The sequence below is a fragment of the Schistocerca piceifrons genome, chromosome 4 (genome assembly GCF_021461385.2).
Source record: "Schistocerca piceifrons isolate TAMUIC-IGC-003096 chromosome 4, iqSchPice1.1, whole genome shotgun sequence".
NCBI classification, from domain to species: domain Eukaryota; kingdom Metazoa; phylum Arthropoda; class Insecta; order Orthoptera; family Acrididae; genus Schistocerca; species Schistocerca piceifrons.
The window spans coordinates 799,243,546-799,266,592 of record NC_060141.1 but is presented as its reverse complement, the minus strand read 5'-3'; the positions used below and the strand labels follow the sequence as shown (position 1 = coordinate 799,266,592).

The window sequence follows — 23,047 nt, the reverse complement described above, 5'->3', positions numbered from 1 at the left end:
TTGTTCTCTATTAATAACTTTCATTTGCTAACTATCCCTATCAGTAGTTAGTGCCTTCCGTAGTTTGAATCTTTTATTTAGCTGGCAGTAGTGGCGCTCGCTGTACTGCAGTAGTTCGAGTAATGAAGATTTTTGTGAGGTAAGTGATTTCTGAAAGGTATAGTTTAATGTTACTCAGGGCCATTCTTTTGCAGGGATTTTTGAAAGTCAGATTGCGTTGCGCTAAAAATATTGTATGTCAGTTTAAGCACAGTCTTGTATAAATTGTTCAAAGGGGACGTTTCATAAGTGTCAGCCATGCTGTAAGGTAAATAGAAGTCTGCAGCCCCCACTTTTGTTTTCTAAACGTAGTTCTCATGGTTCATCATTCTCTTTCCGATGGATTTTCAGTTGAGCTTCTGCAGTTCTAGTTCAATGCTCATTCCGAATGTCGATTCCTGGTGGCCGCCGTCGATTAAGCTGCCGGCACACTGACCATATTTTCCAGCGTCAATGTTGAGGGTTCAAGGTGCTGCTGAACGCTCTGACACGATGTGACTTGTGCATTCGGTACGTGTGCCTCAGCGTGGTATACGAGATCGCAGCGCGCTTCAGTAGCAGCTGGCGGCAGCATCTGGCTCTCACATCACACTGTTTAATAAATGTACGGCTGTAAAGTTCCTACGCTATCTCTATTAAACAGCGCTTTTCCTCCCTTCTGCATATACTAGTCATGCTGTTCTGTCTGAAGGAAACATAAGCAAATATTTCAAGGGGGGACGCATGTGAAGTTGTAAGACATTGGAAAAAAAGTCCGTGTCAAGTCCAATGTTTTCGAGGCACTGTAACTAAATTTGGCATAATTGTTAAGGAATTTCATATAGATACATATTTACGCTTTCATACTTATTGAATTTATACGTTTTTAAGTATAAATCAGTTGGGTACGAAAGTTCCTTTTTCGAAAAACTTACCTGGACGCAATTAATGTACTTTTGCAGAATACTAATATCTTCTTTTGCTAGATTTTTACAGCCCTCCAAATTTCTGTAAATATAAAAAAAAATCTAAGGGTTTTTCCCTTATGTAAATGGCTTACTACTGCAGTAAATGAAAATTCCATCCACAGAATATTTCCTATAGTATTGACTAACTCTATGCCAAGATTAAGTATTATAATATCAGTGATTTATGAGGAAAAGGTACATAAAGTTGCCAAAATGTAAGCTGCGGAAAACCTGATTCAAAGATTTGACAGTGTTTGTATTAGGCCTTACCTTATGTGGGTGAACTAGAGCAACTCATATGCATTCTCCTCTTGATACACAAGCAGTCTTATCTTTGCTTCTCCTCTTGGGTTAACTTGATTTTCAAACTCAGTAACGATAGTGACACCTGCATCAGTTCTCCTGTTATCGCTTTCCTTCAATATCGACAGTATGAAAGCTCCAGGATCAAATCCTAGCCTCCTTAGAGTCCTTACTCTGCTAAAATTAACATAGTTAAAAAACAAACGAGCATCGCACGTTAAAACTTTATCCGCAGCTGTGGCAACAAATGTCTTACGGAATGGTTTTTCTATCAGGGAGTTGTAACTTTCACTGGAATCTTCAGTTTTCCCATGCACACTCTTTTTTAAAAGTTCTGGATCTGCTAAACCACGAAATATTTCCCACATTGTGGCTACATAAAACTGGAAGAAAACGTTGCAGAAATAAATAATATAAGGAAATACAGAACAACAGAGGGGCAAGGCCCCGATCAAGATTTTGTTAATTATAATATTTATCGCACTTAGGAGTGGAACTGGATCGTAATATTCAGGAAGTGAAATTTAAGTACCATGTAGTGAATGAAAGCACTCCGTCGTCAGGCCACAAGTGGCCCATCGGGACCATCCGACTGCCGTGTCATCCTCAGCTGTGGATGCGGATAGCAGGGGCGTGTGGTCAGCACACCGCTCTCCCGGTCGTTATGATGGTTTTCTTTGACCGGAGCCGCTACTATTCGGTCGAGTAGCTCCTCAACTGGCATCACGAGGCTGAGTGCACCCCGAAAAATGGCAACAGCGCATGACGGCCCGGATGGTCACCCATCCAAGTGCCGGCCACGCCCGACAGCGCTTAACGTGGGTGATCTGATGGGAACCTGTGTATCCACTGCGGCAAGGCCGTTGCCCAAGTGAATGAACATCCAACAAAAATTTTCCCATAGGTTTGCTCGCCTTTGCCTGCGTACCTCCTGAGCATCCAAGAAAATGCCGTAAGCCAAAAAGGAAAGGACCATTTAAACTCAGTAAGGACCTCAGCTTATACGATTTCCGTTGCAAATAGTGTGATACTCATTTAGAGCAGTTCCCAAGTGAGGTAAAAGGTATGTCATCACTGTCACTTTTAAGTAAAACACTGAGGTCTTTCTTGGTCGTTCAATGTTCCTTTTCAATTGCAGGCTCTTTACAACATGTGAGCCCGCAGCTCGTGGTCGTGCGGTAGCGTTCTTGCTTCCCGAGCCCGGGTTCCCGGGTTCGATTCACGGTGGGGTCAGGGATTTTCGCTGCCTCGTGATGACTGGGTGTTGTGTGATGTCCTTAGGTTAGTGAGGTTCAAGTAGTTCCAAGTTCTAGGGGACTGATGACCATAGATGTTAAGTCCCATAGTGCTGAGAGTAATTTGAACAACATGTGAAATACAAAACAGAAAACAAGAAAGTGAAAAATATTTTATCGCCAGTACAAAAAGCTGTCTTGTAGATTAAGCGAATGGAACATATTCCCTCCACATATATTTACATAACATCGTATACTACAGACTATATTAAAACAATAACAACGTATCAGCACCCATCAGCAAATCCGAAAGTTAGTAAAAAGTTCGGTTTATCCAGTCAGACACGAAGCAGCTCGGCACCACGTGACACCTCACAGTTCTGCGTCTGCACTGTACGCATTACGCTACGTCTACCAGAATGGTCTAGGGCCATACTTCGCGTCTTACCACCTCCTGAAAACTTTAATTGTAGATATGTTATTAACTGACATTTAATTGTAACAACTGTACTAAGAATAATGCGTTTTTGGTGGATCCTCAATGCTCCATTGCCTTGAAACGGCATACTTCCATTATGCGCAATTTACAATAATTATTTAACCACCAATACGACGTTTAGGTGCTTTTATTACAACAAATCATACAAAAAACCGCGGGTTTTCGAGAAATATTCAATTTGCTGGTGCTTAGAAATGACGTATGTACGTGAAAGCCAATAAAGGGTCTTGCGACCCTATGCTGATCGGAGATGACGTGCATGTGGTGTACGTGGCATTCTTCCGTCTCACTGGTTGACGTTCCGACCTCTACGTCGCAGGTTCGAATCCTGCCTCGGGCATGGATGTGTGTGATGTCCTTACGTTAATAAGATTTAAGTAGTTTTAAGTCCTAGGGGACCGATGACGTCAGATGTTAAGTCCCATAGTCCTCAGAGCCATTTAAACCTTTTCGTTGACGTTCAAACGCACGTTCATAATATCTGACAAGCTAGATACTATTCTGCACGTTCGCAAACACTCCCAGATGTGTTTCCTCGACGCTATGAGGTCACAAATTTGGCACGCTCAGCCTCAATGTTCGAATGCTGGGTCCGTGTGCCGAAGGCTTTAAGAATACGTTCTGTTCTGATTTCAAAAATGGTCTTTAGTGTTATTTTTTCTAAGTTGTTGAGTTATCAGTGCTGTGACATCGACCACCCTTCCTCAGTATTCATACAAATTAGCTGCCGCCTGCAAGTACGGGCATAGTCAATTCGTTCCCGCGGTCTGATACTGGATTGGGTATTAACTGGACATCTCAGCGGTCTGTTAATATTTATCTTGTCCTTTAGCCGTTCCTAGTTCTTTTTCTTGTTCGACCGGGATCCCGGGTTCGATTGCCGGCGGGGTCAGGGATTTTCTCTGCCTCGTGATGACTGGGTGTTGTGTGATGTCCTTAGTTTAGTTAGATTTAAGTAGTTCTAAGTTCTAGGGGACTGATGACCATAGTGCTCAGAGCCATTTTTTTTTCCTTGTTCGAGAATTGTATCAGTCTATCTAGGACAGGTGGCGCATTATCACATCCAGGATGATGATGATGATGATGTTTGGTTTGTGGAGCGCTCAACTGCTCGGTCATCAGCGCCCGTACTAAGTCCCAATGTCTCCGCAGTCCAATCTAGCCAGTTTCACGAATGATGATGAAATAATGACAAACACCCAGTCCCTGGGTAGAGAAAATCCCCAACCCAGCAAGGAATCGAACCCGGCACCTCGTACTCCAGAGGCAGACAGGCTGGCCACCTCAAAGGGAACAAAGTCTTTGGGTTGTTGATAGCCATACTTGCTGAACACCGGATTGGACTGCAAATGACGTAATCTAATATGCCATCTCCCAAGTACTGCTTGCGATGTAAATGCTAATTTGCATTTCAATGGCCCATTTTCTCTGCACGAAACAAAAAATCTGAGTAACAGATTCTGTCTTGGACGCTCCGGGATGCTCCGAAACGTGAAACACCACACTGTGTTCTTATAAAACTCTTCCAGCTCAGCGTCGACGCCCCGTGTGAGGAAGACGGCTTTACTGGATGCCCACGTACCGAGTTCGTTAGTTCTCCCAGTGAAGCGGATCTTGGGACGAGTGCAGTATCCGGAGGCGTGGGACCGGAACTTTTCGGTGCAGATGCAGCGGCAGCATCAGTAGCAGGGCGGCTCGCACACACACACACACACACACACACACACACACACACACACACACGGTGCTGGCTGGACCGGTCTGGGACGGCTGGCGGCGCCGGAACAGCTCCGACTGGTAATCCTCTTAACGCAGCCGCTGCTGTGTTTTCCCTGGGGAAGCAGCCGCCTAACAAGATAACTCGCTTACCCGCCCGGGGGCGACTGGTCGCGCCAGTTAACTCCCCAAGAGGTCGCAAGGCGCGGCCGCGGCGGGACGGAAGAAGCGCCGATAGCCCCCGGCTGCCACGTCGTCTTCGTGACGGCCGAGCGCAGCATAGCGTGCTCTCAGTCGCGATGACAGGGCTGTGAAGTCTCGCCGCACAACAAGCTTATACACACAGAGTTCGAATGGTTTTCTAGGTCGACAAACAACGTCCTGCCAGATACACTCCAAGGAAAAAAAAAAAAAAAAAAAAAGAATCGGGGAAACGGGTTGATACAATCAAGAGGAAGAGCTTCAGAAATTGAGCGAGAAATTATTCGGCTTGGCATTGATTGGTGTGCTTGTTAGATTGTTGGACATCCTCCTGAGGGATGTTGTTGTTATTGTAGTCTTCAGTCCAGAGAAAGGTTTGATGCAGCTCTCCATGCTACTCTATTCTTTGCCAGCTTCTTCATGTCCCAGTAACTACTGCAACCTACATCCTTCTGAATCTGCTTAGTGTATTCATCTCTTGGTCTCCCTCTACGATTTTTACCCTCCACGCTGCCCTCCCATACTAAATTGGTGATCCCTCGATGTCTCAGAACATGTCATACCAACCGACCTCTCTTCTAGGCAAGTTGTACCACAAACTACTCTTCTCCCAGTTCTGTTCAATTCCGCCTCATTAGTTACGTGATATACCCATCTAACCTTTAGCATTCTTCTGTAGCACCATATTTCGAATGCTTCTATTCTCTTCTTGTCCAAACTACTTATCGTCCATGTTTCACTTCCATACATGGCTACACTCCATTCAAATACTTTCAGAAACGACTTCCTGAAACTTAAATCTATACTCGACGTTAACAAATTTCTCTTCTTCAGAAACGATTTCCTTGCCTTTGCCAGTCTACATTTTATATCCTCTCTACTTCGACCATCATCAGTCACTTTGCTCCCCCAAATAGCAAAACTCATTTACTACTTTAAGTGCCTCATTTCCCTCAGCATCACCTGATAATTCGATAACATTCCATTATCCTCGTTTTCCTTTTGTTGATTTTCATCTTATATCCTCTTTTCAAAACACTGTCCATTCCTTTTAGTGCTCTTCCAAGTCCTTTGCTGTCTCTGACAGAATTACAATGTCATCGGCGAACCTCAAAGTTTTTATTTCTTCTCCATGGATTTTAATACCTACTACGAAATTTTCTTTTGTTTCCTTTACTGCTTGCTCAAAATACAGATTGAATAACACCTGGGAGAGACTGCAACCCTGTCTCATTCCCTTCCCAACCACTGCTTCCCTTTCATGCCCCTCTACTCTTATAACTGCCTTCCGGTTTCTGTACAAATTGTAAATAGCCCTGTATTTTACCCCCGCCACCATCAGGATTTAAGAGTATTCCAATCAATACTGTTAAAATCTTTCTATGAGTCTAAAAAATGGCTCTGAGCACTATGGGACTTAACTGCTGTGGTCATCAGTCACTTAGAACTACTTAAACCTAACTAACCTAAGCACATCACACACAGCCATGCCCGAGGCAGGATTTGAACCTGCGACCGTAGCGGTCGCGCGGTTCCACCGGCCGGCTCTCTGATTCTACAAATGCTGGAAATGTAGGTTTGGCTTTCCTTAATCTATTTTCTATGATAAGTCGTAGGGTCAGTATTGCCTCACGTGATGCAATATTTCTGTGGAATCCAAACTAATCTTCCCCATGGTCCGCTCCTGAGGGATAGCTTGCCACATTCTGTCCAACTGATGCGTTACATCGTCAAAATGCCGATATGGTTGGAGTGCCCTTGCGTAATTCTCCAAACTGGAGGAAGATCCCGCTACCTTCCAGGACGAGACAGGGTTTTTCAACCACGAAAGCAAGCCACACAAACTGTCGCCGTGTCTGGGTGGGTATTGTCTTGCTGAAATCTAAGCCCCAGATGGCCTGCCGCGAAAGGCAGGACGCACCGTTGTGCTGTAACGGTGCCGCGGATAACAACCAAATGGTGCCTGCTTTGAAACGAAGTGGCAGTCCAGACCATCACTCTTTGTTCTAGGGTTGTATGGTGGGCCACAGTCGGATTGGTGTCCCACTGCTGTTTGGGTCGCCTCCAGATTCATCTCTGATGGTCACCGAGGCTCAGTTCTAAGCGGGACCCATCACCGTTGACGATTCTACTCCAGTCAATGAGATTTCTGGCCGAATGTGCCCGACACCACTGTCAGCGGGCTTGTTTGGTGCACAGACGTCGGTGGTAGTCGGCGGAAGGGACACCGTTAGCTCAGTCCTCCTTCTGTGAGCCGCCTACTCATGGCCCTTGTGGTCACTGAAGAATCACTTGTACTTCCGATGGACGATGATGATGAATCTGGAGCTCTGAATAATTCTCTGACGATTGCTCGGTCCTCACGCTCTGTCATGTCTCTAAGTCGACAACTTCCTTCATGCCGCTGTGTTCAGTGAAGGTTCACCACTTCCGGCCAACGTCATCCAACAGTGGTATCGCTCCTATTCAAATGTCGAGCGATTCGCCGGTTATTCAAACGGGCTTCCGTGTGTCCAAATACACGTCCTCTCTCAAATGCTGAGGTCTGCGTAAATTATTCACGTGCATGTCTGCGAGGCACAGTTGCTGTCAAACTGTATGCGGACTGAAATTCGCAAATACTTTATGCGCTGGTATCGAAATGTCTTCGGTTTATTATCCATGGCAGCTTCGCACCGAAACTGCACTCCAGCGTCACACATTGATACCTGTGTGTATATCAAATTCTGACCCATTTAAGTAACTGCTCCGTGGTGCGTCGTGTTTCTTCGTCTTAGAGTGTTATTGGTTTCCTCAGGAAAAGAGATGTCGCTACAGGTACAGTCTCTCTGCAAACTGAAGAGTGAACAGGTGAGTCCCAACCCTCTCTCGCTCCCTCTACTCCATTTATGTCAGAAGGATCACCTACTGGATGTTTCACAATATTACACTGACCCATCAGGCGCTCTCACACTGGATGTGTTTCTCTTCGTTAAGCACGCGAGACGTATTTTGCATCGCGGTTGATGAACGTTCAGGAAGAGCTGGTGCATCACATGGAACGTGCAGCTCATCGTGATTTACTGCGATGGTACTATACAGAGGCAGTTGTCTGTTGTATGTGGTTCGCAAATAACACAGTACGTCTACGAAAATGGACGGGCGTGTAACTGCTGTGTTGCGCTGTCAATCTTCGCAATGACTACAGGAGGAGTGGGTACCTTACCCTCCCTTTTGAAAATATTTTAATCAAGTCAGTTAATTTATATTTTAAAATTGTGAAAAAATATTTATTGTTTTAATGAATTATTCTACCAGTCTCCATAGACGTGTTAAATTTTTCAGCTAAACTTTCCCCCAACGTGAATGCTGTATTCAGTAGTCCCAGGTTCAGGGCCTCGCTTATACATCAGTACCTCTTTAAAAAATAAGTTGAGAGTAGAAGACAACAACAGTGAACGAAATCTGCATTTCTAATTTTTTTGTGGTAATCGTAAAGTTGGTAATACGCATTCTTGAAATTGTGTTGTTATTGCTAAGAGTGCGCTAAAAGATATTTTCAGTTGTGAATGCTATTAACAAGTCAGTACCTCTTTAGAAAGTATTTTGTTAATATTATTCAACAACAACTAAGAAATAGTAATGCGCGTTATGAAAAATGCCTTGGTACCGCCAGAGTTAAAAAGCACATTACCTCTCTTACCCACATGGCAACCATGATGTTCTGTCTGTAGTATACAGTGTTACAAACATGATACACAGCAAAAAGAAAAGTTCCAAGTACAGCCAGTAAGGACATTGGCTTCTACAAGTACTGCGATATAATGTTATGATAATCTTTCACATAGGTCACACAAACTAGATTACTGCTCCTGTTCACTAGCAGAATTTTTAGTGGATATGAAATATAAGACTTCAAATAAGAAAGTGCCAAATATCTCACTATAAGTAGTGCAATTTCTCTTGTAGATGAAGCAAAAAAGTTATTTAACGTAATATTACTGGTAAACTCTCCTGCACTTCATTGAAGTTGTGTGTGTGTTTGTGTCTGTGTGTGTGCGCGTGCGCTTACATGCATGCATAAATGTGCGCATTAATTCACAATATTGGTACACAATGTCTATAGTGCCTGGAAAAGAATACGTGGAGCACCAAAAAGGGGAGAAGGAAACGAAATGAAATTTAATGGGTTGAGAAGGTATGTGATGTTATTGCACGGATTACAAAATTGCGTTCAGTTTGAAAAGACCTTGTCAGTGTTTACTCACTTATCAGTTAAAGTCGCATCCCTCTGGCCTGATTATGTTCCGTAGTGTATAACAAAACCGTTGTCTCCTCCCCTGAGGCATGCTAGCACACATCCGTTGTAACTGGCCCTTGATATTCTGAATACTGACACTGGAATACAGCTTGTCCTCCACATGTTCTGTCGCAAACGGACCTGGGGACCTTACCGAACATCGGTGTCCCTCATCATGGCGCAGATGGTTCGTAGAGAGAGGTTCCATGCTAAGACGAGCGTTTCCCATTTGCAAGACGGCACCTTGATACTGTAGCAAGTGAATGAACGCGTGAAGGCACAGTGTGTATGTGACGTACCAATCAGCAGCCAGAGATCCTTCAGGAGCTACCGGCCGTGACCTGAAGTCATACCTGATGGCTCTCCAGCTTGGAACACTAGTAATAACACTGCCATACTCGACTTTGATGGTCATCCTGAGTAATGTACAATCACTATTGAACACTGAACACATGCGATGGCATCCACCAGCGGGCCATGCTTCCACATCATGTTGTCACTCCAAACCTGGACGTTTACGTTCTGATGTTAATGGCAGCCTACCCCTGGGACGACATAACCTGTTCCAGCTGCTGATATTCACTGACTGTTGTGTACGACATCGTACACAACGCTAAGGAGAGGTGTGCTACGGAATGGTGTAGCAACTGCCGTTGTAGAAAAGCTGGACAAGTGTGAACACGATTAGTGAGTAAGTTAACGTGGTAAACAGAAGTGATCCGCCCGCTAAACCCGCTGGGCAGAACAGGTAATAGAATTGTGGAAAGCGCCAAAGGCTGAGGTCAATTTCTCCTTCTAATTGTAATTTACTGTAATTTAATAACCTTTACAACCAAAGCAGCACATAGCCGGACCTTTACCGAATGCAACTCTTTCACTGCTGAAGGCCTCCAAACACGAAATCTTAACAAATCAACAAGATAAAAATCCAAATAAGATAGTAATAAAATAATTTAAAAAGAAAACTAGCAAACATATGGGCCCACAATTAAATTTCAAAATTTTAGAATATATTACCATAGACTTTTAAGGCAGAAGGCCAGAATGTTTAAGAACAAGAAATCTTAAAAATCAACAAGATTAAAAAGCAATTACAGAGGAAAATGAAATAAATTAAAAAAAGAACGTATCACGGCTATGTGGAAAGCCTTAAGGCTAAGCAGATATAACATACACAAGCAAGGTGCAATACCAATGGCTGAAGCCCACAATTAAGTTTCCAAATTTTAAAATATATTACCATAATCTTTTAAAGGCAGAGGGCCACAATGTTTAAGCTTGAAAGATAAATTTAAAAATTAATTTTGCAAAATTTTAATAAAATCAACAAAGGTAACCATAAGCCTAGAATTTAAAGTAGCTGGCAACAGATAATTAAACCCCAGTGGCACTCATAAGCCTCCAAGGAGGTCGATCCGCCTCGTTCACTTAGGCGAGACAGGTGGTGAACCCAATTATACTTGATCCGTCGGAACCCAACCAGAGGGCAGCCACGGACCGACCGATACAGCGACTTGCTTCCCGTCAGTCAGTACATGAGAACTCAAACCGGAAAAGTTGCAAACGAGATAATCCACAATGGAGTACGTATTAGCTGGCAAAATAACACGCCATGTTGGACAGGGACAACAGGTGAGGAAAGGACGCTGCCTAAAATTACGTTAGTGCCCAGGGCAGGCCACAAGACAGAAAATTGCACTGGTGCACTCAAATTGTAGTCGACCAACATAGTTAATGGCACCGCATGGCGGCTAAAGCTCAGCAGTAGAAACACTCGGCGTTGCTCACAGCAAAACCTCCCCAACAGCGGACCACCGACACGAACCACCACAACGTGAATGGACGTGGCTTGGGTAGTTGAAACCACTACTCGACTTTGACGTCCTGAGTCGGCGAACCACGAAGCTCGTAGCGATCAGGCAGCTCCACACGCGCTCCGACACTGCACAGGGGCTGCCAGCGGCCCCAGCCGATTGCACCACGCGGAGATAACTTCCCTCGTCCGTAACAACCGACCGACTGCGTCCAGGCCCTCTAGCCGAAAACTATATGCACCAAACCAAATATGGTACACGGCGCAAATATCGATACACATCACTGCTCCCACATGTAGAAGGAAGAAGAACCACGACGTAACCGCAACAAGGGCGGGGAAACCAAATACAGATAGCGAAGTTCACGAAAACGCATAGTTCGGAGTGAGCACGGCTCAAGAAGATTCTTAACTTGTGTTTCTCTAAGCATGCGGAGGCTCCTTACAAATAAAGCAACAATAAAGAGAGCCCCGATGATATAATAGCAACAGGGATGACGCGGACTAAACTGAAGCAGGAACGACGGTGTCGGAGCAGCGGCTTAACGGCGTCTGCACAGTGTCATGAAACGAAGAGGCTCCGGATGCGAGTGGGCTGTGCGTCTGACGCCAGCCGTCCTATATAGCTGCAGCAGGGGCGCTCGTTGTGGATCAGCGGGCTCACACCACTGGCTTTGTTCAAATGGCTCTGGGCACTATGGGACTTAACTGCTGAGGTCATCAGTCCCCTAGAACGTAGAACTACTTAAACCTAACTAACCTAACGACATCACACACATCCATGCCCGAGGCAGGATTCGAACCTGCGACCGTAGCAGTCACGCGCTTACGGACTACAGCGCCAAGAACCGCTCGGCCACACCGGCCAGCCCACTGGCTCTGCCAGATCCCGTGCAACTGATGTCAGCATCTGCCAGAAACTTGCAATTCCGTTGTCCACTTTGAAAAATCAGTAGGATGGTACTGATATGTGATACCACACAGACAAAACGTGCAAACTAACACATAATGTTGCAGGCAATCCACCATATGTGGATGGATCTGAAGAGATTGTGATCGCTTGGTCACAGTACGATGACACTCGCTTGTTGCGGCAGGACCTGTCCGACACGAATCTCGATAGCTTAGTGTGCCAGCCCTCTTGCTCCCATGCAGCTCAACATGGGGCTTCTGTCACCTCCGAATTCCTCACAAATCGAGATAGAGCACGATTTGACTAGCCGGTCAAAAGGAGGTTCAGAATGAGGCACCTATCACACACTATCAATTTCTGATAAACGTTGTCACACATTATAAGCGTCACCTTAGTTTCTGCACTATGACCACTCAGTCTGACACTGTTCAAAAACCGTTGAAATGGCTCTGAGCACTATGGGACTTAACTTCTGACGTCATCAGTCCCCTAGAACTTAGAACTACTTAAACCTAACTAACCTAAGGACGTCACACACATCCATACCCGACGCAGGATTGGAACCTGTGACCGTAGCGGTCGCGCCGTTCCAGAGTGTAGCACCCAGAACCGCTCGGCCACCCCGGCCGGCTAGTCTGACACTGTTCCTGGCCCTTATATACGAGAGCGAATCACAAAGTTATTGCCCCTATTTTATATTAGCCGACATAAGGTAATCGCAATTATACTTTCTTATCAACGTACCACTGACAACTTTTCCACAAGGTCTTCACACTGGTTCAGACATCTGTCCCATTGCAGCCTGTAGCTGAATTCGCCTGGCTGATTGTGGGACCACCTTCGGAATGATGTAGTAGTAGTAGTAGTAGTAGAGGGGTTTTTTGGGCGCACGACAGCAAGGTCTTCAGCGCCCGTTCAGTAACACAGGGAGACGGGTGTCAAGAAAAATCCCAGAACAGGAATATAAAACGGAACATAAAACACGGGTAACAATCGTTGAAAAATATGTGCTCATCCACACCGAAGCGTGGGATAAAGCAGGGTGTCAGCAGTAAAACATGGACAACACAGGAAGAAAATGATAGAGGGAGCTAAAACAATGTAGCAGATGGAAGTGGCTGGCTGACCACAAGGAAAAAAGGGGAGGAGTCAGCCACTCTGCAATACACTAAAACCTCCAGCCTAAAAGTTTAGGCCAGAGTCCAGACACGTCACAAAACTTAAAAACCCTAGACACACACGTCTCATCATTAGATAAAACAGAAGGCAGATCCCCATCAACTTGTGCTTCTACCCGTGCATCACGGTATAAAATGCAGTCTTTTAAAATGTGCCGGACAGAGATGTGCACACCACAAGCACCACAAAACGGAGGATCCTCCCGCCGTAATAAAAAGCTATGTGTGAGAGGACAGTGTCCGATCCGAAGACGTGTGAGGGCCACCTCTTCCCGCCTGAGCAACCGGCAGGAGGAACGCCACGGCCGAGTGGTTGACTTTACCAACCGCAGTTTATTGGCCTTTACCGCCAGCCATTCGTCCTCCCACAACTCCATGCACTTCCTGTGGAGTGCAGCAATGACCGACTGCAAGGGGATAGGACACTGGACCACATCCTGCTCTCTGCAGGCCTCCTTGGCAGCCCGATCGGCCTGTTCATTGCCCCATATGCCGACATGACCAGGCACCCAGCAGAAGGATACCTCTTTACCTAGCTGTTGGAGCAAGTACAGTTGGTCATATATCAGCTGGACCATCTCCTCAGTCGGGTATAGGTTCTGCAGTGATTGTAAGGCACTAAGAGAATCGGAGCAGAGAAGAAATCAATCGCTCAGAACACGATGCATCAGCTCCAGTGCCTTCAGGATCGCGTGGAGCTCCGCTGCGAAAACGGTATATTCAGCAGGGAGGCGAATCCGGGTAACATGATCAGGGAACACCACAGAACAGCCAAGGAAATTCTCCTGTTTGGAGCCATCAGTGTAAACGACAGTGAAACCGTGATGCACATCTAAAATGTTAAAAAACAGTGACTGGAATGTAAAATCTGGCGTGCCATCCTTCTTAAAACGAGTCAAATCTAAAATAAGTTTGGATCTCCGGAGGAGCCAAGGTGGAGATCTGATCCAACCGCGACGTAAAACACGAGGACCAGCCATAGACATCGCACCGAGGCAATCCTGTGCTCGAATCCCATAGGGCTGCGTCGCACGTTGCAGGTTATGAAATAACCGTGCCAGAGGAGGCTGAGCAACTGTATGGTACGCAGGTGTGTATGGCGTGGACAAAGTTTAATACGCCTGGCGTACCGTAAGTAGCCGTCGCCGCATATGAAGTGGCGGTTCACCTGCCTCTGCACAGAGGCTTGGTATGGGGCTAGTTCGGAATGCCCCAGTGGACCTAAAGATTGGAAATCATTTTAGGACGAGGTCAGGACTGTGAAGTGGATGGTCCAGACTCTCACAGTGAAATCATAGGAGCTTGTCGTTCTGAATGCCACTTATTGCACCGTATTGTCGTGAAGGATAACTACACTGGTCACATCTAGAATATCTCGGCTCTTTTTCCTGATGGCACCCCGCTGTCATGATAGTGTAGGACAATAACCGTCGGTACTGACGGTGCACCTAATGGTATGAAATCCAGCAGGAGCGGCACATGGCGATCGCAGAAAACCGTTTACACCACATTCCCAAAAGATGGCACTGAATGCGTTTTTCCTTTTCCTTTTTTCTCCCACAGGGAAACCCGAAAGCTTCCAGTCCATGCTCTGCTGCTTCGATCCCAGCTTGAAATGCAGTATCCATGTTTCATCACCAGTTTCAGTGCCGTCCAGCAACTGTCACCGCATACCGTTGCAGATCATTTACTGAAGCAATCATTCTCCTGCCTTTCATCATGTCATCCAACTGCTTAATCGCTCCTTAGGCACCCACCGACAAAAAATCTTCCGTTACACTAACGACCCACTCATACAGTGGAAACTTCAATCTACCCTCGATTTGTTTGCGAAAATACATGTTCAAAGCGGGTGGTAGACAGTGAAGATCTTCCGAAATTGTACTAAACGCTTTCTCTGAGAATTACTTTGAACAACTAGTTCATGAGCCCACACGAATAATAAATGGTTGCGAAAACACACTTGACATCTTAGCCACAAATAATCCTGATCTAATAGAGAGCGTCATGACGGATACAGGGATTAGTGAACACAAGGTCATCATAGCGAGGCTCAAAACCATATCAACCAATACCACTAAAAATAAATGCAAAATATATCTATTTAAAACAGCAGATAAAAGTTCGCTTGATGCCTTCCTAAGAGTCAGTCTCCATTCCTTCCAAGCTAGTTATCTTAATGTAGACCAGATATGGCTCAAATTCAAAGATACAGTATCGACAGCAATTGATAGATTCATACGGCATAAGTCAATAAGAGACGGGACTGTTGCAGAAGCAACGAAAAAAGCGTGCCAAATTCAGAAGGATTCAAAATCCCCAAGACTGGCCAAGTTTTACGGAAGCTCGAAATTTAGTGTGGATGTCACTGCGAGATACTTTTAATAGTTTCCAAAATGAAACATTGTCTCAAAATGTGGTAGAAAACCCAATGTGATTCTGATCGTATGTAAAGTACACCAGTGGCAAATATACCGTCACTGCGCGATAGCGATGGAAATGTTACCGGTGATGGTGCCACTAAAGCGGACTTACTAAACACAGTTTTCCATAATTCCTTCAATAAAGAAGATGAAGTAAATATTCCAGAATTCGAAACCAGAACAGCTGTTAGCATGAGTGACATTAAAGTAGGTATCTTAGGTGTTGCGAAACAACTCAAATCACTTATGAAAGGCAAGTCTTCCGGTGCAGATGGTATACCAACCAGGTTCCTTTCAGAGTATGCAGAAACAATAGCGCCTTACTTAGCAATCATATACAACCGCTCACTTGACGAATGGTCTGTTCCTAAAGATTGGACAGTAGCACAGGTCACACCAATATTCAAGAAAGGAAATAAGAGTAACCCATTGAATTACAGACCCATATCACTCACCTCAATTTGCAGTAGGATTTCGGAGCATATACTGTACTCGAACATTATGAATCACCTTGAAGAAAATGACTTATTGATACATAACCAACACGGAACCAGAAAACATCGTTCTCGTGCAACACAGCTAGCTCTTTATTCCCATGAAGTAATGAGTGATGTCGACAAGAGATCTCAGATTGATTCCGTATTCCTAGATTTCCACGAGGCATTTGATACCGATCCTCACAAGCGACTATTAATAAAATTGCGTGCATATGGAGTATCGTCTCAGTTGTGTGACTGGATTCGTGATTTCCTCTGAGAGAGGTCACAGTTCGTAGTGATAGACGGTAAATCATCGAGTAGAACAAAAGTGATATCTGGCGTTCCGCAAGGTAGTGTCAGAGGCCCTCTGCTTTTCCTGGTTTACGTAAGTGACCTAGGTGATAATCTGAGGAGTCCCCTTAGATTGTTTGCAGATGATGCTGTAATATACCGTCTAGTAAAATCATCAGACGATCAATTCCAATTACAAAATGATCTAGAGAGAATTTCTATGTGGTGCGAAAAGTGGCAATTGTCACTAAACATAGAAAAGTGCGAGGCCAGGCACATGGGTACTAAAAGAAATCCGATAAATTCTGGGTATACGATAAATCGCACAAAGCTAAGGGCTGTCAATTCGACTAAACACGTAGGAACTACAATTACGAGGAACTTGAATTGGAAAGACCTCATAGATAATATTGTGGGGAAGGCGAAACAAAGGCTGCGCTTTGTTGGCAGAACACTTAGAAGAAGCGACAAGCCCACTAAAGTGACAGCCTACATTACACTTGTCCGTCCTCTGCTGGAATATTGCTGCACGGTGTCGGATCCTTACCAGGTAGGATTGACGGAGGACATCGGAAACGTGCAAAGAAGGGCAGCTCGTTTCCTGTTAACGCGCAATAGGGGTGAGAGTGTCACTGATACGATACTCGACTTGGAGTGGCAGTCACTGAAACAAAGGCGGTTTTCTTTGCGGCGAGATCTATTTAGGAAATTTCAGTCTCCAACTTTCTTTACCGAATGCGAAAATATTTTGTTGACACCCACCTACGTAGGGAGAAATGATCATCAAAGTAAAATAAGAGAAATAAGAGCTCGAACGGAAACATTTAGGTGTTCCTTTTCCCCACGAGCCATTCGAGAGTGGAATTGCAGAGAAGTAGTATGAAAATGGTTCGATGAACCCTCCACCAGGCACTTAAGTGTGAAGTGGAGAGCAACCATGTAGCTGTAGAAGTAGATGAAACGATGTCGTACACACACTTGTACGAAATGCAAAGCTTTCACCAATTGTCGTTGAGGAGCACACGTCGATCCGCCTTCACCATTGCAACTACGCAGGAAATGTCGTCAGTCAGCGACGAACGCCCCCCCCCCCCCCCCCCCCGAACGATGATGGTAATTCTGATCTTGACGGTCTTTTGCGAGTTCACAACACCACAACATCTCCTCCTCCTCAACCTCCTCCTCACTTCTGAAAACGAGACACGGTTTTCCACATGTGGGTTGCCTTCATCTGAAGATTTCGATGGGCATTCGTTGCTTGAAGAAGAAAAATCACACTTGGATGCTCGCGCCGTAGATGACTGAAGCACAGCTGCCATCTTGAACAACTGAGAGCGAGAAATATAAACAGCTGCGAATGGATATGTTGACTTCGCATTTACAGCAGTAATTTGGTTTAAAAATAGGCCAAAAATTTTGTGATACGCCCTCGTACGGTATCAGGCCTGGTAACAACACTAAACACGAACAACACTAATGAACTGTGGTGGCAAATCTACCTGCCACAGAGAACGGAACCCCTAATCACTTACCTATCTGCCGACGGTAAACAAGCGCACGAAATTACTTTGATATCCTACCACTTGCGTCCGGAAATGCATGGTTTCCATGCTAGATACCATTTATTCAATCATACATAGTTACAGAGACTGCAGTCTAATACGCGCTGTAGCATGTAGCCATAGTTACAGTGTGTCCTGAAAACAGTATCCTTGCGTCTCAACGCATGCATGTTGTGTCGTTGACATCGGCCGGCCTGCATCCGAACAGTTTCACAGGCGGCCTGAATACGCTGCTCCAGTGTCTCCACATCTGGAATGAACTATGCATACACGAAACTTTTGAGATGGCCCGATAACCAGAAGTCGTCCGGGTTGAGATCCGGTGAACGAGGAGGACATGCAACTGGACCCCCTTTTCCGATCCATCGACCAGAGAAGACACGATTGAGTGCGTTCGGACGTTTACGGCGAAGTGGGCTGGAGCACTATCATATAGCATCCAAATGACCCTTCGTATCATCAAGGCACTTCTTCCAGCAGGAGAGGCAAAGTTAGCCGCAAGAAACGTCGATTGTTCCGGCCTGTGGATGGAAGTATGGTCCCAAAACATAGTCGCTAATTATCCCCGCCCACACATTCCAGCTGTACCGATGGTGATGATTCGCTGTCACCATACCATCGGGGTTCTGCATGTTGCCCCAATGATGACTGTTATGGTAGTTGAGGGTACCACTCCGCGTCAAGGTGGCCTGAGCTGTGAACAGGATGGATGACACAGATCCCGGAATCGTTGTTGCCTGGTAAAGAAATCGGTGACACAACTGCTCGCAGTGTGGGTACTCTATCGCTAGTAAATGTTACAGGCAGTAACTATTCTCATGTAGAATCTTCCACACGGCCGTCTGGCTTACCCCGTACTGACCGGCCAACTGCCTGATACTAACACGGCTGTCACCTTCCACAGTGTTAATCACATTTTCCTCCAAGTCTGGTATACGAACTTTTCGGGTACGTCACTCATGATTTCGTGCTTCCTGAAACGACCCTGTCTCAGACAAACGGTGGCAAAACACTGTTGCAAACATTGAATGCTGTGGTTGTTGTCGGCTGGGATAGGTACAACCTTGCTGCCCGCCGCTTGCTGCCATTTGCCTTTCCGTCAGTAAACACCGTGTCGGCAAGCTCTCTATTGGAATACGGAAGCAATGTGTACAACGCTGCATCTCATCCACTACAAAGTGAGTCAGCAAGAGAAGTGAATCGGAAACAACATTACCAGTTACTACGGCTGGAGAGGGCGCTAGGGTGTGACGTGTGAGGAACAGTAGCACCCTCTAGGAGGAAACCGTACATATGTACTGTAACTGTGGCTGCGTGGTACAGGGTGTGCTAGACCGCAGTCTCTGTAATGAAGTGTGATTGAATGAATGTCCTCTAGCATGAAAACCATATATTTCCGGACATTAGTTCATTACACTTTTTGTTCCGCATGGTCTCATCGATCAAACTTTACAGTTTGTACACGGTTGAAAAAATCACTCTGTGCAGAGGCTTAACGTTGAATGTTTACATCAGTTGAAAATATATTTTAGCTGGGATTGAGGGAAAAATACTAACTCTACCGACAGATTTAACTGTGCTGCTAAACGATGTTTGTGAAGATGTGCTACGGTAACGGTCCTGAAGATCTTATTATAGCATTTACCTATATTGCATTATTATGTGCATGGCCCAGTGACACATAAGTTTACAATGCATCACACATAAAAAATATTACAAGTGATTTACGGTAATACGAAAGTTTCTTCATAGAGCAGAAACAATAAGCGGTGTGTATGCTAGTCTGAGGTAAGTAATCAAAATGTACAGTAATTTTAAAACCGAAATTATGCTACACAGATAGCAACGGGGAGAATGGTTTGAGAGAAGATGAAAATTCAGTCAACATTTTTTCCAACACGAATGAAAGAGCACTGACACATTTCGCGTGACTACTAAACTTCCCTGTTCGTAAGTCACGGACGAATAACTCCAAAAATATTTCCTTGAGAAATGCTGATAATATAGGAACAAAGTAGACGTCAAAAGAGTGGGTTCAATCAAGCGTGTTTATTTAATTGGGGGTCTTTTAAAAATCAACGAAGTATGACTTATTGCAACCCCCGTTTAATATTTGAAACAACTGTATATACGGCAAAAATTTCGTGTAAAGTTATACAATCCTTGTGTTAACGTATTTTTTGAAGAATATTATTTTGAGGAATTACATAAGATAATATCAGCAATATTACATGGTCTTCGTACCACGAGAAGTTGGAAAATGTGGATGTATGTGATTTCTGTTTCAGATATACGCTACTGTGTCATCATTCTAGCCCTTTATAAATAGATCTGTTCAGATTATGCACTATGGAGGACATTAATATGGTTATCATAAGACATGTATGCCTTGCTGACTCCTTGGCACACACAGTTTCGACAAGAGGATAACTATAATTGTGGAGTTGGTTTTTTACTGCCTTTCCGCTGTTTTCTGTTGTGTGTGTAATACGTTACTACACTAGGAAAAATTTTAGGAGACCGGTCACAGTGTCTTGAATAATCCACTTCGACACCCACACTAAATAGTATTAAAGGAAGAGGAGGAAGACCATACTCGTCACCTAGACACAGTAGCTATTTATATAGCTGATTAGTAGAGGTCAGTTTTGACATAGTGTCTGTATTGACCATGATCCCACTTAACGAAGTTATCGCTTACATAGCGGATGTTTTCCTAGGCGATTTGATTGCTCTTTTAGGACACTGTCTCACCTCTAGTCAGTTCCTGTGGGAGGATGAGTTTTATGAGCAGGTTGATGGTGTGGCCATGGGTAACCCGTTGAGTCCTTGATGGCCAACTTTTACATGGAAAAATTCGAACTATTAGCTCTGGAAAAAGCGAATAAGAAACCATGTCGATGGTATCGATACGTGGATGATACATTTGTGGTTTGGTCGCATGGAAGAAAAGCTTTAGAGGCATTCTTTTGTTATTTAAGTAGTACAAATCCTAAAATCCAGTTTACCATGGAAATGGAGAAAGACAATGCAATATCCTTCTTGGACGTCTTCGTTATGAGACAGACTGATCATAGCCTGAAACATGAAGTCTTTCGGAAGGTTACACATACCGATACTTGCATAAGGATTCCAATCATCAAAATCAAATGGTTCAAATGGCTTTGAGCACTATGGGACTTAACGTCTGAGGTCATCAGTCCTCTAGAACTTAGAACTACTTAAACCTAAATAACCTAAGGACATCACACACATTCATGCCCGTGGCAGGATGCGAACCCGCGACCGTAGCGGTCGCGCGGTTCCAGACTGTAGCGCCTAGAACCGCTCGACCACCCCGGCCGGCAATTTTGCTGGTACTTTCAGTGATATATGTGAAACATATCTGCTAACACACATAGGAATAAAGAAGTACTAAATAATAAATGCTCCATGCGGCAGTTTTAGTGCCTGAACAACGAAAATTTATTTAGCGATAAACGTTTTTCAGTTCATCGCTTTATGGGCGTTGTGAGCAAGAAAAAGTTCCGTAAATGTTTGAAATTACGTGTAATGCTTTTTACTCACTCACTACGCTGTCTCCTTTTCAAATAAAGGATCAATATAGTGATTTCTGTATCAAGTATGGTTGATGCCCGTCCAGTGGCTTAGGAGGAGGAGGTGTGGAAGATACATACATTCACACGTACATCCATATTTTTATAATATATGTGGATACGAAGAGCGTGAGAGGTGGCATGAGCCCCCTCTCATATTTCTATCTTACGATTCTCCTCTCTAATTGCATGCTGTGGAAAGTTGCTATTCCTTCACACGCGGACTTCCCACGCAGCGTCTCTCGTCACCCGGGTGGTCCGGTGACAGGCGGGATCTGCTGATCTGGAAAGCTTTAAGCCGACGGGTGTGAGGGAGTCGAGTGAATGCTTTGCAGACACCGACATTGTCAAGTGGCTCGCCCGCAGAGCCTGAAGTAGCGGCTGGGCTAGAGGTTCCGTTACTTCGCAGAAACTTAGCGAAAACACTTTCTGGCGGGCTACCAGCGAGGCGTGGGAATGACTTGTGTACCCAGGCAGCTGTGGCGGGAAAATTCCCGCACTTTCTGCAAAATAGTAACTGTGATTGGCTTGCTCAGGGCATAGCTCCATGACGTAGCAAGATCGGCGCAGAAATTGGCGCCAAGGATCTCCATTGGTGGAATGGTAGCGTTCCGGCAATGGAGTGGAATTTTCCGCCGGTTTTGGAGTTGCTGATTGGAACGTTTAACCACGGCCACTGTCGTGGGGGCGGGAATGTTCTGTGTTCGGTTTTTGGTACGGGTGCTCTTGTGAGTAGTTGGCTCTCGCTTTTCGGTGGAGGACGTCGAAGCAACCAGCCAACGGCTCCGGTACGGCAGATCGTGTCCTGGGAGTCAAGAAGTCGGTTTGGTAATGTATGTCCGCAGCACCGGCAGATAGGGATTTTCCTAGGTGACAATCAGAGCTCAGCAGAGCGCGCCTGTTCGTCTTTTTTTTCTAACTTTGTTCTGTCTTGGGTAGCAGCAATTAATGTTGGGTTGGCTATGTGTTTTCTCTAAGAATTGAGTTGCTAGGAATTGGCTGCACGTACCACTTCGTCATAATCCTCACAATCTAGTTTAGGGACAACTTCACATTCACAGCGTTTGTTTAAGTATCCAATTAGAGCCAATTTGATGTATTGTTAATGTTTCATGTGTTGTTGTTTATTATTTTGTGTTTAGTCCTAATAAATCATATTGTTATTTTGGACAGAACTTTCATTCTGTTAATAGGTAGAGCAACCCCATCATTCCTCACTATGTTAATGAAACCTTCGTTTAATTAACTTATTTATCGAATTAAATTATTGCAGGTGCCAAACTCTCTTCTACTCCACTGGCAGGGTTGATTAGAGTCAGTTCGCGTATTTTTTTTATCCTTGTGCAACAGGAAAAGTTGGAGTTAGAATAGGGGGGGGTCTTAGAGCATCATGTACATATGTAAATTTTCTAAGAATTGAGTGTTAAAAACACTACTAGCCCCGGCACCTCGCAAGCGTTTTTTAAGTAAGTGGCGTTTTGAAATATGTCCGTTGGAGCTTTGCGGGTGCTATACAGCGCTTGCTCGCAAATTAGCTTCAGCTGCTGGCTATTCACAAAGGGCATTGCGGTAG

The 23,047-nt window shown here is 44.8% G+C and overlaps 1 pseudogene; it reads right to left on the bottom strand.

Annotated features, from left to right (window-relative positions):
• Positions 1-2,039: 2,039 nt before the first annotated feature.
• LOC124796864 lies at positions 2,040-2,157 on the bottom strand (annotated as a pseudogene).
• Positions 2,158-23,047: the final 20,890 nt, after the last annotated feature.